Source organism: Stegostoma tigrinum, chromosome 8, assembly GCF_030684315.1.
Source record: "Stegostoma tigrinum isolate sSteTig4 chromosome 8, sSteTig4.hap1, whole genome shotgun sequence".
NCBI lineage: Eukaryota > Metazoa > Chordata > Chondrichthyes > Orectolobiformes > Stegostomatidae > Stegostoma > Stegostoma tigrinum.
In genome coordinates this window covers 20524234-20548274 of record NC_081361.1, presented here as the reverse complement: position 1 = coordinate 20548274, position 24041 = coordinate 20524234, and the positions used below count along the sequence as shown (strand labels likewise).

Sequence of the window (24041 nt, the reverse complement as noted above, 5' to 3'; positions counted from 1 at the left end):
TAAATCAAAGCAGTTTGAAGGTGGTACTTGAAGAGGACGAAATGCAGCATTCATGTTGGGTTGTTAACAATTTGACAGACACTCCGTTTTTCATACTGCTGAAAGTTCTAGTTGCGGTTGACGATGTTTTTGCATTGCTGTCCATCTGCTGGCTCCAGAATTTCTGCGGTGCTGCTGTCACACCTTGTTTATTATGTTTGCTATTGGTGCACAGTGCAGAATTCCAAATTACTTTTCATATCTGGCTTGAATCTAAAAGTAGATTTGTTTTTAATAATCAAAAACGTGTGTTGTGCAGGATGATTGCTTTTGTGGTGTCAATTTCTGTAAATATACATGGGAAAATCTGAGTTCAAGATTGGACAGTTGTTTAACTTCCATAATGCTGTCTCCCAGATTGTACAGTGAATATCGATGCATGGTTCGTTAATCTTTAAGCATATTACACAGATGTTCTCTGGCAATATGGCTTGCTAAGCTTTACTTTATATGGGTGTGCCATTCGCAAGGCCACCATATCAACACTTACTGTCGCTCCTTAATTGACACTGAGTGCAGTGATAAGATACCACCTTGATATACCATAGCGTATTTTCTGAAAATACTTCCCCAAATGTGACTGTCTGGTGAATTTCACCTGAGTGAGCCAGCAATCATCATTTTCACTGTTGTGTTTTTAAATCTCAGAAAATATAATTTGAAACCTCATTTTAAATTCAGTTTGAAGCAGCAACTTCACCATGTCCAACAATTTGATTTGCACACTTGGTTGGGAATCTGAAATAGTTGCCAAGTGATTGTTTTATGGGTTAAACATTGATACTAGTTTTGTGATAAACTATTGTGCGTGGGATAAATTGTAATATCACTTCCAAATATCATTGCCTTGCTATCACCTCTTGAGTTCGAATTGGCCAAATGTTGACATAAGGCTTTAGCGTTGTAAAATGTTTTTACAATAAAGGCTTGAGTTTTGAAATCTCTTCTGTTATCTCATTTGATATTATGGGAGATATAGATTAGATGCAGTGAATGAATAGCTGGTTTTCTATGTACATTTTCAGGATGGAGCTTCAAAATTTGCCGCCCTCAACAGCACCTTGAAAGAGAACAAAATACTGACACACAAAACACTGAAAGTAACAAAGAAGAAGGTAATCATCCCTTTATGTTTAATATTGGAATGAAACGTTCTCAAGTTGAAGCAGTTAATCTTGAAGCTTTACAAGTAAATCTGATTTATCTTTCCATAATGGTGTATCTTTGTTATAACTATGCTGTAAAGCAGTTCTCCGGGTAACTAAAGGGAAGTTATCAGCATTGCTGCTACTTAAGCCATTGAACATGTTTGGTTATATGTTTGAAGCTATAACCATGCTGCTTGTTGCATATCTATCAGTGTGTTGGGTTGTGGGTAGAATATTTCTACATTGAACGGAAGTAAATCTGCGAGGCCAGGCAGGTATGCACAAACATTTCCCATGGTCTGATGGATAAAGACAACGGTCAATACAGTGTGGAGCTGAAGGAACTCAGCAGGTCAGGCAGCATGAGAGGAGCAAGAAAATCAACGTGTCAGGTCAGGACCACACTGTATTGACTCTGACTCCAACATTTGCAGTTCTTGCTGTCTTTGAGAGATGGTTAGCATCACTGGTGGTCCAGTGGTTAGGATTCGGCGCTTTCACCGCTGCGGCCTGGGTTCGATTCCCGGTCAGTGCAGCACATTTTGGGGTGGCTCATTGGCTCAGTGGTTAGCATTGCGGCCTCACAGTGCCGGGGACCCAGGTTCGATTCCAACCTCGGGTGACTGTCTGTGTGGAGTTTGCATATTCTCCCCGTGTGTGCATGGGTTTCCTCCCGGTGCTCTGGTTTCCTCCCACAGTCCAAAGATGTGCAGGCTAGGTGGGTTGGCCATGCTGAATTGCTGGTTGTGTTCAGGGGTGTGTGAGCTGTAGGGGATGGTTCTGGGTGGGATGTTTCAAGTGGCGGTGTGAAATTGGTGAGCCGAAGGGCCTGTTTCTACACTGTGGGTAATGGAATTTAATCTCAATACAACATCTTGGCTGAAGCATTGAAATATGCCGACGCTCACAAAGGCAGAGATTCAGGTACTCATCTGGTGTTCCCTTTTTGTGTAGCAAAGGAAGAACTAAACCCGGGTTACACAATAACTCGGTTAGCCATCATGAATGAGGCAACATGACGAGAATTTTTTCAGCACTGCCCCTTGTGTCTGCGCTGGTCATAAAGCACCCACCTATTCTGATCCCATTTTGTAGAACTTAGCCCATCGCCTGCTAGGTATTCTTCATCAACATGTTCTGAACACATGATGACACTTGTCTGGCAGAGGTGGAACTCAAACTCAGATTTCTGGCTCAGCGGTAGGGACGCTACCACTGAACCACAAGACCCCTTTATAGAGCTCTGATGAAGGGTCACCAGACCCAAAACATTAACACAGTTTTCTTCTTCACAAATGCTCCCAGAGCAGCTGAGCTTTTCCAGCAACTTTGTTTTTCTACCCCTTTAAAGAATTTGCATTTATTGGCGTTTTTGTCAACCCATTCAGCCAAGCTTATGACTCCATTCTGAAGGAGGTTGGACTGAACTGGGATCCCCTGCCTCAACGGTAGGTATCATTCCTACAAAATTCCACAACCCCTACCCCCACCCAGGAGTTTTGATGGCAATGGCGTTTCAAGAGTTCATCAAAATTGTTCTTCAGTGTCTCAAGGGTTCCTGCCTGGACCACCCTTTTAGGCAGTGCGTTCCAGAAACCCACCACTTCTGGGTGAAAAGTTTTTGAACAAATCCCCTCAAAATAGCCTGCTTGTTGTATTAAAACTGTAAGCCCTGATATTGATAGACAGGGAATAGAGTTTTTCCTAATGCTTAGCCAAATCCCTCAGAACTCTTTGAACCTCAACCAGGTTCCTCCTCAGTGTCTTTGTTGCAGTGAAGATTGTCCCAGCTTATTTAGCCCCTTTCTATAACTGAAATGTTCCCGCCCGAGCTGTATTAGTCAATTGGAATCAAAATTAGCTTTTGGCAGGAAGTAAGCGTGACTTTTGAAGAACATTTCTGCAACTTGAAGCTTTCATTCGGCAGTGTAGCACAGGGTAGAGAGATAGTTCTTGCTGTGTGTACTTTAATGCTCCAGACACAAAAGATATAAGTATGAACATCAGGCTCACAGATGACACAAGAATGGGAGGTGTGGTAAATAGCAAAATGCTTTAGTCTCTAGGCACACCGTGTTCTAACTGTGGCTCAACTAATTTTATTTACGTCCGCTCTTATATTCAGGCAAGTATCCAATATGGTGCTTTTACCACCTTATCCACAGGTCCTCCTGCCTTCAAGAATATGCTTATGCGCACAGCAAGGTCCTCGTGATTCTCTGTACATTCTAAAACTTCCATTTAACATGTCTTGTCCTGACTTATTTGTCCTCCCAAAACGCTTCGCCTGACACTTTTCAGGATAGAATTCTATTTGCCTCTTTTCAGGCCTTCTAACCAGCCCATGTGTGTAATCCTGGAGACTAAGGCTTTTTGCTGTTTACCACATCGCCAATTCTTGTGGCACCTGTGAACCCGCTGTTCACACTTGTAGCTTTTGTGCCTTGAAAATTCATGTACACACAACAAGAACCATCACTTTATGCTGTGGTATGCTGCTGGATGAATGCTTCAAGTTGCAAAAATGCTCTTCAAAAATCACACATACTTCCAGTCGCAAAGTCAGTTTTGGTTCCAGTTTGCCAATTCCGGTGTATCTCCTAGGCTTTTAGCTCCTTAAGCAGTCTGAGACCATTAAATTATTTCTTGGGGTCAGAAAGGTGTCCTATGAAAAGACATTGAGTAGAATTATATTCTTGAGTTTTGAAAAATAAGGGTTAACCTTACTGAGTCAAACGTTTGGAAATCTGGTGCGATAAATTGTTTCCATCTTCAGGCAAAATCACACAGTACTTAGAAAATTTCCAATCTCCAAATGATGAAGTTACATAAACATTGAGTTTGGTTGACAGTTAACAAATCAGGGATCAAAACTCCGAACTTGCCTGTCGTTTATAGATCTAACTTTGTATTCCACTGTGTAACTGTGTCAAAAATTGAGTCCGAAATTTTGATTCTAATTAGATTTAGTTGCATGATAAATGGTATAAATAAGGCATGGAGTAGTATGTTTGAGAAATATGACAGTGCGTTCACAATGGATGAAATAAATTCACCTCACTTTTCCAGGGTGTAGTTCAGGGAATTGTACCATTCCTGGGAACTTTCTTCACGGACTTAACAAAATTGGATTCGGCTTTCCCCAATTATCGTTTCGTAAGTCTGTTTTACAAGATTTGGATTCCTTATTTGCTGATGAGCACTATTGTTACAGTTTCATTGCAAGCTGCTCATAGCAATAAAAGAAACGAATAAGTATGATTAATGATACTGATGAGAATAATGTGATGCTTTGTGTTGCGAATCAAACAATATGTAAATAAAGAAACATGCAAAAGGCTTTGCAGTTGATTGAATACAGGTTTAGTTTTTCTAAAGATTGGATAAAGTGGGCATCATTTTTATTTTGTACAGGTAAATTTGTTAGCTGGACGTCACTGCCTATTGTGCAGTTGAGCAGCTGAGAATGGCATCAGCTTGGTACTGATCTATTTGAGTGGAACAAAGGGCTCTATGTTATGGCCAAAATATAAACCTGGTGGAATGATCGATCATTTGTGTTTGACCTTTGACTATTTCCTAAAATTGAAACAAGTTTACAGAGTTTGTATTTCACTGCTGATCTGTTAAATTTCATGATCTCATAGTACCATTTGACCTTTATAGATATTGAATTAATTTTCTTTGTTCATGTCTATTTCTTACAGAATGGCTTGATCAACTTCGACAAGAGACGAAAGGTGATTGTACTGTGCAAAATGTTTGTAAATGCATGAAACGGGAAAAGCGTGCCTTTCAATATTGTTGTGCTTTTTCTGCTTGATGGGGAATGTTGGAAGAGTCCACAACTACATCTTAAATGTGGATGATCACTAATAAATCCAATAAAGAAATCAGGAGAAGCTTTGTTGCTCGCAGCAGTCAGATTGCAGAAGCTGCTGCTACCAGGACAAGTTGAGAAGAATAGCAGAGATGGATTTGAGAGAAAGTTAGATGTCAGAAAGGGCACAAAGAGGCACATTAAGAATTTGGAGCATGGTGGGAGAAGTGTAGAGAGCAGCATGGAGCAGTTCAGCCAAATGGCCTGTTTTTGCACTGCTGTTATGATGCAAGTTACCTTTCAGCATTCACAACCAGGTCCAGTACCTTCCTGGTGTTCTGTGAATGAAGATGTTGTGAAATTAGTCTGGGTGCAATGGAAGCTATTTCATTATCGAAGAGACTGAGTAAATAATCTCTCCATATTAGTTGGTATTTTCCGTCAGAAGAGAGGCATCGGTTACTTATGGAAGATCAGAAAGTGAGGGAGTGCAGCCGTTGGGGTCATCATTGACTGGGCATTTGATTCCATATTTCTGAATTTGGTAAGACCAACTTCTGAAATATCTCTGTTGCCATGGTTACTATTGAGGGTATCGTACAATCCCTATAGGGTGGAAACCGGCTATTTGGCCCAACAAGTCCACACTGCCCCTCGGAAGAGCATCCCATCCAGACCCATTCCCCATGTCTAACCCACCTCACCTCAACATCCCTGGGCACTATCGACAACTTAGCATGGGAATCTACCTCCCCTGCACATCTTTGGACTGTGGGAGGAAACAGTAGCACCCAGAGGAAATCCATGCAGACGATATTTTGGTCTTGTACTGCAGCATTCAGCAGACAGCGTGAGAATATTAACATGATACAAAGTTCAATTCATTGTTTGTCACATGGTTTTGCTGACAAAACTGTAACTTGAGGTGCCATTTTAATCTAACCTATGAATAGAATAGGTTGCAATCAGAAACAACTGACGCCGAATTTGCCAAGCTGGGCCCTGTGGTGTAAAATCAGCTGGGATGCAAAATAGGCATCCAACGCTGTGTGACTCCACTTAATTAGCACAGAGTGTCATCTGTCAAATAGCCCGTCATTTCTCATGGATGATGCTTCAAGTGTTTATTTCAACTGATCTGTTGAAAACTGGCATGCACTTTACAACTTAAAAGTAACGTTATCAACATTTGACTTTGAGAGTTCTGCCCCTCTTTACATGTCAAATCGTGACAAGGTTCAACCAAGAAGCCAATGTGATTGAAAGTGAATAGTCCAGTAACTTCTAGCGGCACATGGCCCGTAAATTTTATGATGCCGCAACTTTGAAAAATTAACTCAACATGTTCACCATCTGCCTTGGTATCAATTACGATAGACCAGCCACTTATTTTGTACTTTGCAGAATTTCTTTTGCTTGGATAAATGATCTTTCATAATGTTTCTTGCCTTCAACCTAAATCAGCTTCTGGTTCTGAGGTGAATCCCTAATACTTCTTTGAAAAAAAATCCATCATTGAATCATGAATTTGTGACCTGAAACCATCCTGGATAATCTGTACAGAAATTTATCCTTGAAAAGTCACATAAATGTCATTTATTTCCAAAGCAGAAATATTTTTGTGACATGATTTACCGTGTGGTTGGAATAAAGTCATTGATGCTGTTTAAAGTACCACTGAGTAGGATATAGCAGTTACACTTCTTGCAATTTTAACATTTTGTTAACAGCTTGTTATTTATTTGTGTTCGTTCAGGAATATGAAATCATTTCGTGTCTTAAATATATGCAGTTTGCTTGTCAATGTTACATCATTCGCCCAGACGAGAAGTTTCTGGACCTGTTCTTCACACAACTATACTTAGCTGAGAATAACAAGTAAGTAACTGGTATTGTAGGAATGTGCAGATAAAATATTTTCGTTTGGTTTTTAAAATCTCCCACAATTTTAACTACTGTTGAATGCTAGTGAGCCTGCCAATTTATTATCGTCTTCCTTTTCGTTGGTTTCAAAGTTGTGATCATGAATTCTGACATATTGGAATAAAGCCGGTTGCTCTATGAATCATTTCCATTGTGTTGTATCAAAATGTGTTTTATTGGCGTATAATAGCACAGATCGTACTGCCGCTAAGCCAACGGGAACAGGAAAATGCAAAGACTTGATGAGTGACCAATTTTCGCAACATGTCCAAGACCTCGTGCTTTGGGTGCATCTACAAATCCAGATGTAAACTGTACTAGTTTTGAGATGTGTTTCTTTTTGTTCGAATTTCTTTTCAAATACACAATCCTATTACGAACACAAAATCAGTAACAAGCCGACACAATTGGTCAGCATTTTTAAGTATTTTTAAATGGTTGCCTAAAAATATCATTTCCTCATCCAGAGATGGCCACAGTGCCTTTTTAATAATACAAGCAAAAATAAGCTCCAACTAAAAAATAATGACTTTGCCATTGGTGGGCCAGAGTTGGTTAAGGATCAGATTTTAGAAAACTGAATTTGGTTTTTGTTTTGACAGAGCAGGCTTTGTAATATTTACATTAGTTGACAGCAGTTAGCTTCTTCATAAGTGGGTGGACAGAAGTTATTATTTAAAATAATCTGTGCTGCTTGGCCTGCTGTGTTCAGCGAGCTCCACACTTTGTTAGCTCCCTATTAAGCTCATCCTCAGGCTATGGATGAACATGTGTAACAAGCACCTGGCATTATCATCAATTCAAACACCGGTACAGTCAGTTTTGAACCAACTTCAATCATGATATTTTTTGTAACAGGAAGTACAATATGTGACAGAACCTCAGTTTGCGTGGATCATAAGTTGTATTTAAAGTTCGTTTTGACCTCTGGGACAGTTTGGCTGATTTTCGGACAGATTGTCTGAAAAGAATCAGAAACAGAAAGCCTTGCTCCCGTTGCTACTGGTCAAGAGAGCTACTCTTTCATTTCACTACCTCCTACACGTGACACGTGGTGTTTTAGTCACCTGCCGTGACTGATTCATGACCACTTTTATATTGTTTGCCTGATAATGTCTGTACGTTCACATGACAGTGTGGATGAGGCCCAGACGAACTTCTGCATCACATTAAAACCTATTCTATTACCTTAGGCACTCAAAGTTTGATTCTCATTTTTTTCAATTCACTTTATTTCAAGCCTGGTCCTTGTTAATTTTTCTGCACCTGCTGTCGATGTTTGACAGTTTTGTTCAATTCCATGTGTTCTGCAAAAAGACTTGTTAGGTTATCTTCTTGGTAAAAAAAAAATACCCAAAGGACCTGTGCATGCTGTCATTCAAAAACACACTCCGAAATTGCTGGAAAAATTCAGCAAGTCTGCCAGCATCCGTGGAAAGAAAACAGAGTTAACTTTTGGGTCTGGTGACACTTCCTAAGACCTCTTATCATCTTGATCTGCTCTTCACATAGCAGAAAAGATCACTGTGCCGACAGTGAGAACGTTTGCAGTTAAATCTGCTGCCGCTCATTAGTCAAACTAATATTCAATGTACTCCTGCCTGAAAACATGTGTCTTTTGCAAGCAAAATTATCATTCATGCAATTTCATTTCCATGTCAATGATTGATTTGCTATCAATAATACGAATATTGAACAAAGGCATCTGTTTAAATTTGAATGAATTTTGTCTGAAAATGTTTATTTGCCATCCTGCAGTTCCAGTATTTCCTCTGAACGGGAGAAACCAGCAAATCCCAAAAAGAGCGTGTTTAAGCTCTTCAGCTGGTAAGTATCCCATGTTAAATACAACAGATATGTCATGACTTCCTTTATTATAGGGATGATTGGACAGACAGATAAGTACATCGGTTTCTTGACAAATGGTTTTGTTTGATATGGACTCATTATTGCTTCATGGGACTGAGATGTTTTTAGTCACTGATAAAGTTGATTAACTTGAGGCGAACCAAGGAATAGTAGTGCTCTTCTCACCTTGTGAATGTGTCTATTGTAGACTGATTGATAGAGATTCTTTGCTTTGACCGTGATTGTAGAATGTGGACCTGTGATGAGCTTGGTATTGCTGTCTCATGATTCTCATTTATTATCAGAAGTTTGTACACCATGGCTAAATTTCACCTCATTGAATTTGTTTATGAGCGACAATTAAACAAAAAAGCTGTCACTGTGAAATGAATTTGCATATTTGTGGTCCGATAAGATGAAAACTGGCAATGATGAACAATTTGGAATGAAAAATCAGATCTACGTTCTACTTTGTGAGTCAGCAGGCAGCAAAAATAACTTGTGCTGAAAAATTATCGGCCATGCTTCTCAGACTTGAAATTCCACATGACAACTCAAATGTATTGCCATGTAGAAGTTGACATGAAAGTATATGTTTGTGTTGTCGTGCATGCATAAGTAAAGACTTCAAACTTATTTTTTTCAGTAACTTTCCTGAGCTAGAGACATTATTTTATATTTCTGTACAATAGTCAAGGACTGAGCTGATCTCAGCAAAGTCATATTCTTTTCCCCCACACACCCATGTAGAGTTTTGGAGGAAAGCCCATGCCTTGTTGGTGCATTTTGCCTTGCAGTGATGTGGACTATGTCATGCAACTGTTATATCAAAACCAAGAAAGTGAAGGGAAACACTTATTCACTTGCTGGAATATCTTCTCTTTACATGAGTGTAGATGTTCTCTGGATGTGATTTTAGTTTCCGGAGCTGAAATATGATTGTCAAAGTGGAGGCAATCAACAACGCTGCATTAGTTTGCAATCTCACATTTCAGCAGCCATCTGCTCTGCTCCCTGTATTATGTCATGCCTCATGTGCCAACATCAGGATTTTCAGTGTGGGAAATTTTTGTCATGCCATCTGCAGTACTCCTTTTGAGAGTTTTGGGAAATTTTCTGTGTTAAATGTGCAATCTGAATGCAAGGTTCTGAATAGGAATTCTAACTTTTGCAGTACCCATATCCTGAAGGCCACATTAAGAGTTCACTATCCTACCTTTCAAAGTATTGTGCACAGTTTTCTATCACTTATCAATGGTATTACTTTGTTTTAACTTTAATTGTCAACAAAATTCTTCTTTCAGGAAGAAAGTATGTACGCCTTAGCATGTGGCCAGGTTGGGGTAGATTTTCTACTTTGTGGGTATTCAAGTCCACATTTTCCCTTTTGTATGAACTAGGTTGATATCAGGTTGAATAACGTTGTCATAAGTCCAGATTCTTGTGCCACTTGTATATGCAAAATGTTATCTCCCATCCGTATACTCCCTAACCATTAGAAAATGGAACAATATTCAACACTAATAATGCTAACTCTTGGTATTAGTGCGTCACTGTTAATTTGTCACAGGTTGAATGTGGCAAAATTCAAACTTCTGATACTCACAGCATCAACATACCTTCATTCTAGTTTAATTTGTTTGAAAGTTTGTCCAGAATGTAATGACGTTTCAATATTTCTGATGTGTTCCCCTTTCCATTTTGCAAACTGTTTTCAAGGAGAGGTGTTGAAGCAAACAGCACACCAACTAAAAGCTCTCAGCATCCAACATCCCCTGAGAGTGACGATTGTGAAGAAAGCATTGCTTCAGCCAGAATTTCAGGAGATTGCAGCAACTTGGAAATGCAAAAGCACAGCACTTTGCAAAATCCACCGGAAAAGGTGAGACAACAAGGCACTCACCACATAAAATAGGTTGTTCACGGAGACACTGGTCCGTCCAGATGCATTTACTTCTTCTTTCTTTTCTAACTTTCTTCTGTGTTTCTTCTCTCTGTTACCCTATCCTTTCGAGAGGATGCAAGAGGACTCGGTGATAGCGCCTCAACCACTGGAGCTGGATGACTGCCTGGCCAATCTACTTTACCTTTCTTTTGAGAGCTAATGGACTGTTAGCCATTTTGAGGTTTCAGCCAGACTGTAATCCTCAGTTTGAAGGCAGCTTCACGAAGCATCCTCATGATTGGCCGCTGCCAGCAATTTTCCATAGCAGGTCCCACTTGCCAAAGTTGGGTTACTTGGTTTCAGAACCAATGCAAGACAGCTATGCCATTCCCAACAAAATTCAACCTTTTGCCGTTTACTGAAGCATCTGATTCCAGAACAAATATTATTTGCTGACGAAATGAAAGCTAACTTTTTTTTTGATATGTGTAGATTTGCTTTGTTTTGCTTAGATATTTTATACAACTTTGAAAAATACATAAATAAAGCTATACATGTGATTTTTAAAAAAATCATCGCACGAACAATGAAAGTATTTCATCTTGAATCCTGAACATCATTTTTAATTTCTGCACAGTAAATTTTAGTGCATGGGGTATGACTGCAGCAGCTTGAAGTGCACTGCCACCAAAAGCAGTACTTTCGAGTCTGTTGGCTGTGCCTTGATCCAGCAATTGCAATAAAGGAATGCAGCTCCCTGCACGCAGACCTCTTGACTGCATGTTTTGTTTTTCTTCTATCCTTGGCCTTTTAGCTATTGATTATTGTGTTGTCTGCTGAAGACCGTTGTATCGCGGGAGATTATCAAAGTTCATGGTTGATGTTTATTGAATATGTCCAGGGGGACTTGTCTCAGGGATATTTTAGCAATTTATTCTCCCAAGAATTGGGTTAAGCATTATTCGGTCAGGTTTGGGTGTTTTGGAGTGGTATTATTTTGTTTTAAAATACGCTCTCCCCTTTTATGGATTCTCCTGTTTAGTGTTGTGATTGCCTCTATATTAATAATAAACTAAGAGCTGCAGTGACTTGAATGATTTTGCTTCTAGTTTCATTGGATCTATGGCTCCATGTGTTTTGCTGTTGCTATCTCTGTCTTTCTTTCTGTCTGTGGTACTGTCCCGCACACATTCTGACCCTCACAATACACTGGCCCATTCACAGTCACTCATAATGCCATAAATGTGTGCCTTAACGTTACACAGTGTACACAGTGTAGTTGGATTCAAGATTTCTGTGCATAGTTGGGTGAAACGGGCAGATAAATATTGATGTAAGAATGTTCAATTGCTGAGTGCAAACTGAGGTCCCAAAGGGTTCATCTGACAAACTTAGAATTGAAGCACCAATTTAAATGGTCAAGTGAAATGACCACAATGTTATTGTGCTTAAGGAACTAACTTGGTAATTTATCAGTGTGCTATGTGATGAACTGTTGACGTTGGCTAAACAGCTAGTAAACACATGTGGGAGTGTAATTCCTCAGAAGTGGAACAATAAATATAACTGGAAAGAAGGAACTATCTCATATGCAACAGTTTCCAAAAGTCTTCTCAAACAAAATAATTCTTCCACAGTCACTGAAATCCACGGACAGTGCTTCCACAGGAGATTCACGCAGTAGTGGTGTGACATCAAATCCACACTGTGACATCGCGAAGTCTCGGAAGCGTGCTTGCTCAGGCAGTTTTGAGAGTACAACACGCCCCCGATACAACCAACAAAATGGGGAAAGCTGCCTCATCCGTGTGGGTTTTGAGCAAGACCAAGCAAAAGAATTTAAAACTATTTTGGTAAGTACCTGGATTGTTTTCTCTCTTCGCAAGTCTAAGTATTTGTTGTTGTTTCCTGTCAGTATCGACAGAAAGGCGAGAGAATATTTTATCCAAATTATTTGTTGCCATGCAGTCATAATCATTGTCTGCTTTCCACATTGCCAAAGCCTATATTTTTTTTGGTCTATGGGTGTGCTTTGTCCATCATTTGGATCCGGTTTTGCGATGCACTGGCAGTGTTTAGGTTTTAGGCCTGACTGCATTTCCCTTGTATTTCTCGTTTAAATGTCAATAGTAAGGTGCAGCACTCTGCTACCCCATTTTGGGAATGGGCTGATAACTATTGAAGTGAAAAATCGCAAATTAACCCACGCCATTAACTGTGCAAAAAATCAGCAAGGAGGGACCAGATCTTTAGTTAGCTGACCACAGGCACTTTGGCCCATCTGTCTACAAATCGAGTAATATTAGCAGAGACATTGAATAGTATTTCTTTCCTGTCTTTGACTCATGTGAAATTTAAAAGGCTGGAGCATGGAAGAAAGCACATCAAAAAAAAGGGTTGGAGAAGTGTGCAAAATAGAAGAATTGCCAAACTGACTAGTTGAGTAAAGCCTAAGGAATGTTGGCCAAATTGGAAGGCATATAGATTGTTTGTTTGGCTTGATCATTTATTTTCCTTGAAGGGATCAGTGATAGTCTTTGATTGTGGCTCCACAGAGCTCAGTGTGATGTGTGTGAAATTGCTTCTGGCATTTAAATATGGTTTACAAACACCATCTCTATGACCTGGTAAAAAGAACATTTGTTGGGTTGTCAGAGAGTTGGAGCTGGGGCAGAACCAGCCGAAGAATTGAGGAGGAATTTAGACAAGCAAATGGCAAACGACCTATTCAAATTGAACATTTGTGAAATACAAAACAAATTGCAACAAAAATGGCAACAACGTTTCCTGCTAAAAAAGGAATATATTTTTGCCAATGAACACGGTCGTTTGAGGCCAGGCAAAGAATCATGGAACGTTATTACAAAGTGAAAAAAACTTTGGGTAATTGTGTCTGTGCTAAATTTCAGTAAGAAGTATCTGACTTGTCCTGTTCCAATGTCCTTTTCACCACTGCACTGCAAATTTTGTCTCATATAATTATTTGTTCCCCTTAAGAAGGCAATTTAATCTGCTTTGTCCACATGTTCAGATATTGTGGTTTGGTAACAGCAGAATTCGCAATTTTTTTGGCCTTTTCTCCTCACCAATGACCTCAGATTTTGTCCTTGGTACATCGTATCAGAAGGGCCAAGAAACAGTTTCCCTCATTTCCTTGATTTAGTCTGAGCAAATGACTGTTATTCATGATTCTGCACTCTCGTTCTCACTCAATTTTGTGTCTATACCGCCACTGCCCATTTCATTCCACAGGCTTCAGTTTTTGCTCGCACACTTGTGTGCTACTTTATCAAACATATTTTAGAAAACCCAGTGCATCGCCAATGAATCACTAAAATCAGTGATTAATTGTTTACAGCCTGCGCAAACGGAGTTGAAAAGATATTAGTTACTCAAAAAAGATCAATTTACGGGATATTAGTTAACATAACCTCTAATTGTGTCATAGTTGACTCTACCACTTTGAGTTGTCGAGACATACAGCGCAAAATATCCCTTCTAACCTTTCCTATTTCAGTACTTATCCAAATGTCTTTTACCTATTGTTATTCTGCCTATATCTGACACTTCCTCAGGAAGTTAATTCCACAAATTCTGTGGTAATTTTCAAATTTGTTGTTCGTTAATATATTTATTATGATCTTTGCTTTGCGTGGCTGGCAAAGTAATTTTTTTTTAGCCATGAACTACGGTGCAATTAAAGTGAAATTAAGCATGAGTCTAGTCAACCAGAAAACATTGTGGTTCTCCAGGAGAAACAGCAAATCAGCTCGTGCATTTCATCTTGCAGGTCATTGCTCAAACTTGAGCTGAGAGACGTGAGCGCCAAATATAAGATAGAATTAAACAAAAACAGACAATTTCTCCAAAAAATTGGTCTTTTCAATATCCTGCCCAAACAATATTATTCCTGTGCAATTCACAATTGATTGAATGTGAAATATTTGCACTGTCTTCAAATCACAAATTGCTAAATATCTCAAACTGTAAAGCAATTTTATGAACCATTTTATACATATAAGCACAGTGTTAGGAAATTTCAGATTTTGTGAACAACCATTGAGCCATTTTCTGTGTTGACAATAAATGTTAAAAGCAGGCAAATGGTATTGGGGTTTTGGGTGGGAGGGGATGGAAGTGGCTTATTTAAATTACTACTTTCATAACTACTTACTGACTTCAAACTGACTGTGTAGGTAAACCTGAGCACTGGAATCTGTTGCTATTCACATTGCAGCATTTACTGATCACAGTCTATGGGTTATGGAGCATCGAAGGCATGTTTTACAATAACGGCCCTACCAGTCTTCATTTTCTTCACGTAACTTTTACAGCTTTCAGTGTAATGTCCCAATTGGTCTTCTGAGTGAAAACAGCTATGTTTTTCAACCGTTTGGAAATTGAGCTTTGACAAATTTCATTTGTTTGTGTGTGTGTGTGTCGAATGCATGAATGAAAAGTGAATATTGTTTTATTTAGGTGACTAACCAAGACCGGGTATCGGACATCTTCACGAAAGCAATGGCCGTGCTCGGATTTGAAACCGACTGTCCTCAGGATTATGATCTTGCGCAGATCATTGAATCAAAGAAAGGTGAGCAGTGGAATTTGCATCAATTTAGTCTAAATCTATTTCTGAATATCATAACAGCTGCAAAGGGATTGATATTTCCCACTGATTTCACCAAAATGCTGAAGATATTTCAATTTGTATAATTGAACACATCCAACTATGTTCAGCAGGATTCATCTCTGATGAATGTAAAGCCAGTAAGCAGCTAATATTTGCACCTAATAGAATTATTTGGTGTCCCGAATTTCATCTGATTGCCCTAAAGCCAAAAAAATCTCCAAGAACTGCAAATACTGGAGAGCAGAAGTGCAGGAAAAACACAGCAGGTGTGGCAGCACTTGTAGAGAGAAATCAGAGTGAATGTTTTGGGTCCAGCCGCCCTTCTTCAGGACCACTTCACATAGAACATAGAACAGTACAGCACAGTACAGGCCTTGTGGCCCACCATGTTGTGCCGAGCTATTATCCCACTAGGATCAATCTATCCTGCACGCTGTACTTTTTATTATCCTCTACGGGCCTACCCAAGGGCCGCTTCAAAGTCTCGAAAGTATCTCACTCCACTATCACTGCCAAAGGCGCATTCCACATGCCCACCACTCTTAAAGCCGTATTGAGTGAAGGTTACACATCTGGTGTTGGTTGTGGCAATGATCCCAGAATTATTCACATTGATATAACATTGTTCTGCTTTGTTCAGTCTTGTTCTAACTGGTTATTCCAAAAGAAATGCTTCCTGTTGCTAAACTTAATCTTTTTCCCCTCCTTTTGCCCCATGGCTGAGAGACAAGAAATACAGGTGTGGTCACTGCAGCCAAATTGCTAATCTGCAGCATGCCTCCCCTCACCATTTCCTGGTGAAAAGTAGAAAAGAGGACTCAGAGGTTTCATTCTGCTGTGGTTTAAAACATGCGATCCAGACTCTGTTCAACAGGATGTCTTATTAGGATAAAGAGTCCCAATGCATCTGCAGCATGCAATTCCTGTCAATTTTCTGAGAAAAAAAAATCAATCCACTGGCTGCAAGAGTCACTGACGAAGCTGGCTTTTATTGTGCATCTATCATTGCCCTCAGAAAATGGTCATACGCTGGATTACTGACTTGTGTTGGTTTTCGGTGTCCCCAGTGGTGTTAGCTTGAAGATTCCGATTCAATGCTGAAGGAAATGATTGCTTTTCTCAGTGTTTTTGCATTGATCACACTGCAACTTTCTGTGTTTGATGGTGTACAATCAATATTATGAAAGCATATGTGAATAATAATGTGCTTTTCCTCTGTTTTTTTCAGTGCTCGTACTTCCGCAAAATGCAAATGTGTATTATGCAATGAATAAAACCGTAAATTATAATTTCATCCTGAGGAATCGGTACACATATAGGCCTCCGAGCATGACAATACCAGGTTTCACCAGAAGAAGATCTTTGTGTTTCTGGAAGTTTTAGCTGTAAGGAACACACAGTTTCATATTGTCTCAATTGTATCTAAAACCTCTTGTTTAATGTTCAAAACCCTGCTATATCTGAATAAATGACCTTGACAGTATTCTCCTTCAAATTATAGGGCAATTTGGAAAACAGTGATTGCCTTCAGACAACCTGGACGACATGAACTTTGGATTTTCGAGTAAAGTGCTTCTCTCTGCCTTTTATAACATCTCGCACAACAGCAAATTTTGGTTAAAGGCTGGATAATTGAATCCTGTGACCTGTCTTCCATAAACATGACAAACATGTTTTGATTGGTTGGTTTTGTAAAAGCGATCTGTGAGTGAGAGCCAGTATGAGACTATGTGTGAGTGAGAATGAGAGTTTGTGTATGAATGAGACCGAGAGGTTGTGTGTGAGCGAGACTGTGAGTTTGTGTGAGTGAGAATGTGTGAGTGTTTGGGTGAGTGACATTGTGTGAAGTCAGAGTCAGATTGTGACTGAGACTGAGTGTGTGAGTGAGACTGTGAAAATGGGAGTATCAGAGTAGGCTGTGAGTGAGACTGCGAGTGAGAGAGTGAGACTGTGTGAGAGAGACGTGGAGTTTGTAGTTGAGTGAGATATGTGTTTGTCTGAGTGAGACTGTGTAAGTGTGTGTCTGAGAGTGAGACTGTGTGAAGTCAGTGAGATGAAGATGAAGCCATGTGTGTGAGTGAGTGGGAGTGAGACTGTGTGTGAGTGAGACTGAGAGTGAGACTGTGAGAGTGTGAGTCAGACCATGAGTGTGAGCGAGATTGTGTCAAGTCAGTGAGAGAGTGAGTGAGATTGTGTGAGTGTGAGTGCGTGTGACTGTGTGCAGTCAGAGTGAGACTGTGTGAGTGTGTGTGGGTGTTTGTGTGTGTGTGTGAGAGAGAGTCAGAGTGAGATCGTGTGTGAGAGACTAGGAATTTGTATGTGACTGAACGTGCATTTGTGTGAGTGAGACTGTGTGAGTCTATATGTGAGAGTGAGATTGTGTGAGCTCAGAGTGAGTCAGTACAGTGTGGAGCTGAACGAAGCTCACAGGTCAGGCAACATAAGTGGACAGGAGAGTCGATCCTTCCTCACGACTAGGGAGGGAGAAGGGAGCCGGGAAATAAAGAGGGAGAGGAGGGGTGTGGCTGGGGAAAGTCAGGTGCGATGGTGATAGGTGAGTGCAGCTAGGGGTAGTGGGGACTGGCCAGTGGGAAGGGCAGAGCAATAGGTGAGAGAGAAGATGGACAAGTTGTGTCAGGTCAAGGAGGCAGGCATGAGATGGTGGGTTGGACATGGCATGAGGCAGGGTGGTGGAGAGGTTTTAAAACTGGTGATTTCCATGCTTAGGCCACAAAGCTGTAGGCTCCTGATGTGGAATATGAGGTGCTGCTCCTCCAGTTTGCGGGTGGCATCATTGTGACATCGGAGGAGGCCCAGGATGGAGATGTCATTCAGGGAGTGGGAGGTGGAGTTAAAATGCTTTGAAACCAGGAGCTGTTGCATTTGTTATGAACAGAGGTCCGGTGCTCCATGAATTGGTCTCCGAGTCTGCACTTGGTTTCACTGATGTTGAGGTCGCCATGTTGGGAACAATGGATACAGTAGGCCAGGTTGTAGGATGTACAGGTGAACCCCAATTGGACATGGAAAATTTGCCTTGGATGGCCGTGAAGGGGGAGTCGTAGGGTCAGTGTAGCACTTCCTGCAGTTGCAGAGGAATAGGCTGCGGGTGGTGGGGTTAGAACATAGAACACTATAGTACAGTACAGGCCGTTTAGCCCTCGATGTTGCGCCGACCTGTGAAACAAAACTGAAGCCCATCTAATCGACACTATTCCACTATTATCTCTATGTTTATCCAACAACCATTTAAATGCCCTTAAACTTGGCAAGGCTAGTACTGTTGCAGGCAGGGCATTTCACGCCCTTCCTACTCTGAGTAAAGAATCTACCTCTGATATCTGTCCTCTATCTGTCACCCCTCAATTTAAAGCAATGCCCCCTTGTGCTAGCTATCTCCATCCGAGGAAAAAGGCTCTCACCGTCCACCGTATCTAATCCTTTAATTGTCTTGTATGTCTCTATGAGGTCACATCTTAAACTTCTTCACTCCAACAAAAAACAGCCTCAAGTCCCTCAGCCTTTCCTCATAAAGACCTTCGCTCCCTACCAGTCAACATCCTGGTAAATCTCCTCTGCACCTGTTCTAATGCTTCCACATCCTTCCTAATAATGCGGCGACCAGAACTGTGTGCAATAGTCCAAGTGTGGTCACACCGGAGATTTGTGCAGCTGCAACATGACCTCATGGCTCCGAAACTCAATCCCTCTACCAATAAAACCTATGGCGCCGTATGCCTTCTTAACCAACCTATCAACCTGGGTGGCAACCTTCAGGGATCTATGTCCATGGACACCGAGATCTCTCTGCTCATCCACACTACCAAGACTCTTACCATTAGCCCACTACTCGGTATTCCTGTTACTCCTTCCAAAGTGAATCACCTCACAGATTTCTGCATTCAACTCCATTTGCCAACTCTCAGCCCAGCTCTGCAGCCTATCTATGTCCCTCTGTAACCTGCAACATCCTTTCGCATGATCCACAACTCCACCGACTTTTGTCTCATCTGCAAATTTACGAACCCATCCCTCATCCAGGTCATTTATAAAAAAAGACGAACAACAGTGCCCCCAAAATGGGAAGTGTGGAGTGGATGAGGGTGTCACAGAGTGTGCGATCGCTACGAAAGGCAGACAATGGTTGGGGGATAAATATCTCTATGCTTTTGGGGCCAGATCGCACATGGCGGTCGTGGCGGAGACTGATACGCTGCATGTGGAGGTTGGTGGATTGGTCTGTGAAGACCAGGGGTCTCTGTCCTTATTATTATTGAGGGGAGGTGGTTTGAGGAGAGAAATGCAAGAGATGCAGGTGAAGGAGTTTTCAATCAATGGAGTGGTGTAGTTGTGATTCTTGGCATTGGTCCAAGCCCTGGATGCATATGTCACCCAGGAAGTGGGAGTGAGAAATGGTTGGCAACTGGAAGGTGTTTGTTGTTTGTCGTGTACAGAGCACAGATGTTCCTTGAATCAGTCCCCGAGCCAGCACTTGGTCTCACCATTGCAGTGGAGGTAAGATCGGGAGCAGTGGAGACGGTAGACCACGTTGAAGGATATACAAGTGAATCCCAGTCAGATTTGGAAAGTTTGCCTTTGTCCTTGGATGGAGGTGAGTCGGGGTAGTGTACGGGCAGGTGTAGCACCTCCTGTGTTTGCGTGGAAAGATGCCAGGGCTCAGTGGTGGTGTAAATGGACAGTGTGGAGCAGATGACGGAGTCGTGGGCCGAGCAGAAAGGCAAAAAGGGGTGGGGAGTGAATTATCTCTTTGGTGGTGGGATCGAATTGTAGCTGTCAGAAGTGGTGGAGAATGGTACACTGGGTGCGGAGTTTGGAGTTGTGGTATGTGAGAAGCAGGGGCACTCTGTCCTTATTTTTATTGCGGCGAGGTGTTTTGAGGGCAGAATTATTGAAAATACAAGATCTGTGGTTGAAGGCATGTTGGATCAACAGAGTGGGAATGTACATTTGTTGAAGTATGTTTCCTACTTCAAGGACTGCAACAACCTGCCTCTGTTGGTTCAAAACACCTTAAACTGCATCTGTTGCATTTTCCACACTTCTGTCCTCAAACCTGTCACCCCAGCTAAAATAAAGAAATAATCCCCCTGGTCCTCACATGCCACCCCACCAACCTTCACATCCAGCGTATCATTCTCTGCGACTTCCACCACAGTGATGCCACACACAAACTGGAGGAACAACACCTCATATTCCAGCTCACAAGCCCAGAGCCCAATGGCCTGAACACCGAAGTCACCAGTCTCAAACCTCCCCAACCCTGGCCTCATCCCATGTCCAATCCTCCCTCTCATCCCCACCTCCTTCACCTGACACAACCTGTCCATTTGCTCTCCCACCTATCCGCACCACCCTTCCCATTGACCAATCCCCACTACCCCTACCTGCATCCACCTACCACCATCCCACCTACCTTCCTCCAACCCCACCCCTACTCCCTCTATTTCCCAGCTCCCTTCCACCTCCCCAGTCCTGATGAAGGGTCCCAACCCAAAACGTTGGCTCTCCTGCTCCTCTGTTACAGCCTGATCTGCTGTGTTCCTCCAGCTGCATACTGTGTAATCTCTGACCGCAGCACCTGAGTGAGATTGTGTGAGTGAGACCGTGTGTGTGAGTGAGAACGTGAGTGTGAGTGAGAATGTGTGTGAGTGAAGGTCACAGAGAGCTTGTGTGTGAGTGAAACTGTGAGGTTGTGTGTGCGTGTGTGTATCTGTGTGTCTGTGTCTGTGTGTGTCAGACTAAGACTGGACGAGACTGTGCTTGTGAAATTGTGGGATGTCAGAGTGAGTCCATGTGTGTGAATAAGTCCATTTGTGTGAGTGAAACTGAGTGAGTGTGAGTGTGGCTTTGTGAAGTATGAGTGTGACTGACTGAGAGTGTGTGTGAGAGAGCGAGAGAGAAATTGTGTGAGTGAGACTGCGGATAAGTGAGACTGAGAGAGAGGCTAAATGGAAGTGTGAGTCTGTGAGACATTGTCTGGATGTGACTCTGTGTGAGAGAGTCTGTGTGTATAACTGTGAGACTGCGAATGAAACAGTGAGAGAGATTCTGTGAGAGGATACACATTTCTAAAGTTCAAGCCATTTTGGGGGAAACAAACAAACTCATTGACCATTTATCCAAACCATTGGTGCAGTGATGAGCACTTAGCTGAAATGTGTGTCTCGGTCTTCAGTGTCTTCAGCGCACAAATCTTTGTTTGTTGAGTCGTTTTAAATATTCTGGATTTTTAAAAAAACCATTGTTTTTTTTAACAAAGGAAACCACAAGAATTAATAGATTGTTCACTATTGCCAGTGCTATTACATATGTTTCAGATTCAAATTTCATGTTATTTAATGTTCAGATTTGTAATAAATTTATTTTGAATTGTTATATTGTGAGATGTGTGTGTGTGTGTGTGTAAAAGGGGCTGTAAGTTATTTAAAGGATGCACAGGGGACCAGACTAGCAGGTAACTTTAGGCCAAACATTTAATGTTGAAAAAGTATGGGGATCAATCATTAAGGAAATAATAACAGTGCATTTGGAAGATAGTACTCTAATTAAACAGAGTCATCACGGCTCCATGAAAGAGAAATCATCTCTGACTCTTATTTTTTTTAAAATTGCTCAACCAGAGCAATTAGGGAGGAGCCAGGACATGTGTTGTATTTGGACTTTGAGTCAGCGTTCAACAAGGTACCTCACAAAAGGTGAAGTCTTCAGATAAAAGCCCATGGTGTTGGAGGTGACTTGTTAACAGGGATGGAGAATTGGCTAACAGCTAAGAAATAGTGAGCAGTGATTGGAGGTTCGTTTTCAACTTGGTGACCTGTGGCCAGTGGATTTTCACAGGGATCGGTGCTGGGACCACAATTGTTCCAACATACATAAATCACTTCGAGCAAGGAAATATAATGACCGTGGCAGAATTTGCAGAAAAAAAATAAAAATAAGTGAAAGGGCTGGTTGCGAGAGGGACACAAAGAGTTCACAAAGAGATATTGACATCTGAGCAGACAAAAAGCCATTGGAATTTAATGTGAGAAAATACAATGTTGTTAATTTTGGAAGGACAAACAAAAGAGCTGTTGTATTCAAATGGTGAAGAGCAGCAGAAATGTGCAACAAAGGCGATTGAGGTACTTGTGCACAAAACACAAGAAGGTAGCACACAGATGCAGCAGGTATCCACAAAGACTTGTTGGCCCTTATTTCAAGGAGGTTGGGGTGTCAGACTAGGGAGGTCTTACAGCAACTGTACTAAGTGCTGGTGAGACCATATTTTCACAATGTCAGCAGTTTTTGTCCCCTTATTTAAAAGATATCATTTTACGGGAGGCAGCACAAAGAAGATTCACTCGATGACCTCCAGTGTGGTGGGGTTACCTTCTGAGCAAAGGCTGAGTGGGTTGTGATATATAGAAGGATGTGATCTTGTTGAATCGTACAGAATGCTTCAGAGGCTTGACAGGCTAAATGTTGAAAGGATGTTTCCTTCACGGGAGAGTCTAGGAGCATAGAGTATAGTCTCCAAATAAAGGGTGCCATTTTCGAACTGAATCTTAGAATTAGTTTTATTGTCACACGTACTCAAATGTCACATCTTGGGCCAACTTATGTATAGAGGTAGCCAGGTTAAGATTCTTAAGTACAAATTGTTGGTCAGGAAAATATTTACAAAAATGAAACTGAAGATCATCGGAATCAATTCGAATAATAAATAAAGAAATAAATAAGGATTATAGATCATAGGAATCAATTGGAAAAATAGAGAAAATGTTCACCATGATAGATCAGAGAAACACATTCTAAAGTACAAACAAAAAGTTCAGAATGTCAGTTTTTGTAACTCAGTTCATTCTGGCACCTAACCTCCAGTCTGATCCTCAACTCCCAACCGTGGCAGGCTACACTTTGAATCTCTCGAGGACACTGCTTTGGAATCACCTCAAGGCCAGAAGACCATGCTGAGAGCACGTCAGCTGAGAGATAACTTCACTCGGCCTGCACTGAAGCCGGGCATTCTGGACATCACCAAGAAGAAAGAAGCAAAAAAAAAGGAGGAAGCAATAGGAAAGAAATGGACAGAGTGGACGGATCCTACTCCTCAGGCTAAAACTGACGTGAGGAGGAATGTATTCTGATGTTTAAGGGTGTCTGGTACTCATGGAGTCATAGAGCTGTACAGCACACAAACAGACCCTTTGGTCCAATTGTCCACGCTGGCCAAACACCCTAAACTGATCTGGTCCAATTTGTCAGCATTTGGCCCATGTCCCTCTGAACCCTTTCTATTTGTATCCCCATCCAAATTCCTTTTAAATGTTATTGTACCTACTTCCACCACTTGCTTTGACAGCTTGGTCGATACATTCACCACCTTCTCTGTGAAAACATTGCCCCTGAGGTCCCTTTCAAAACCTTCTCCTCTCCCCGTCAACCTATGCACTCTCGTATTCAACTGCCCTACCCTGGGCAAAAAGACATTGGCTATTGACCCTACCAATGCTGAACATTTTTTTAAACCTCTCCACTCAGTCTTTGACAATCCATGGAAAATAGCCCCAGCCTCTCCCTGTGGCTCAAACCCCCAAACCTGGCAACATCCTTGTGAAACCGTTCTGAATCCTCTCAACTTTCACAACATCTTTCATATAGCAGGGAGACCAGAACTGAATACAGTTTTCCAAGAGTGGCTGAACTAAGGCCCCGTACAGCCATAACATGACCTCACAACTC

General features: G+C 41.4%; 1 non-coding gene across 1 annotated transcript; it reads left to right on the top strand.

Moving 5' to 3' along the window:
* Window positions 1-1647: 1647 nt before the first annotated feature.
* Window positions 1648-1722, top strand: trnae-uuc (transfer RNA glutamic acid (anticodon UUC)). The gene has a single exon. It is a non-coding gene; the product is annotated as a tRNA-Glu (tRNA).
* Window positions 1723-24041: the final 22319 nt, after the last annotated feature.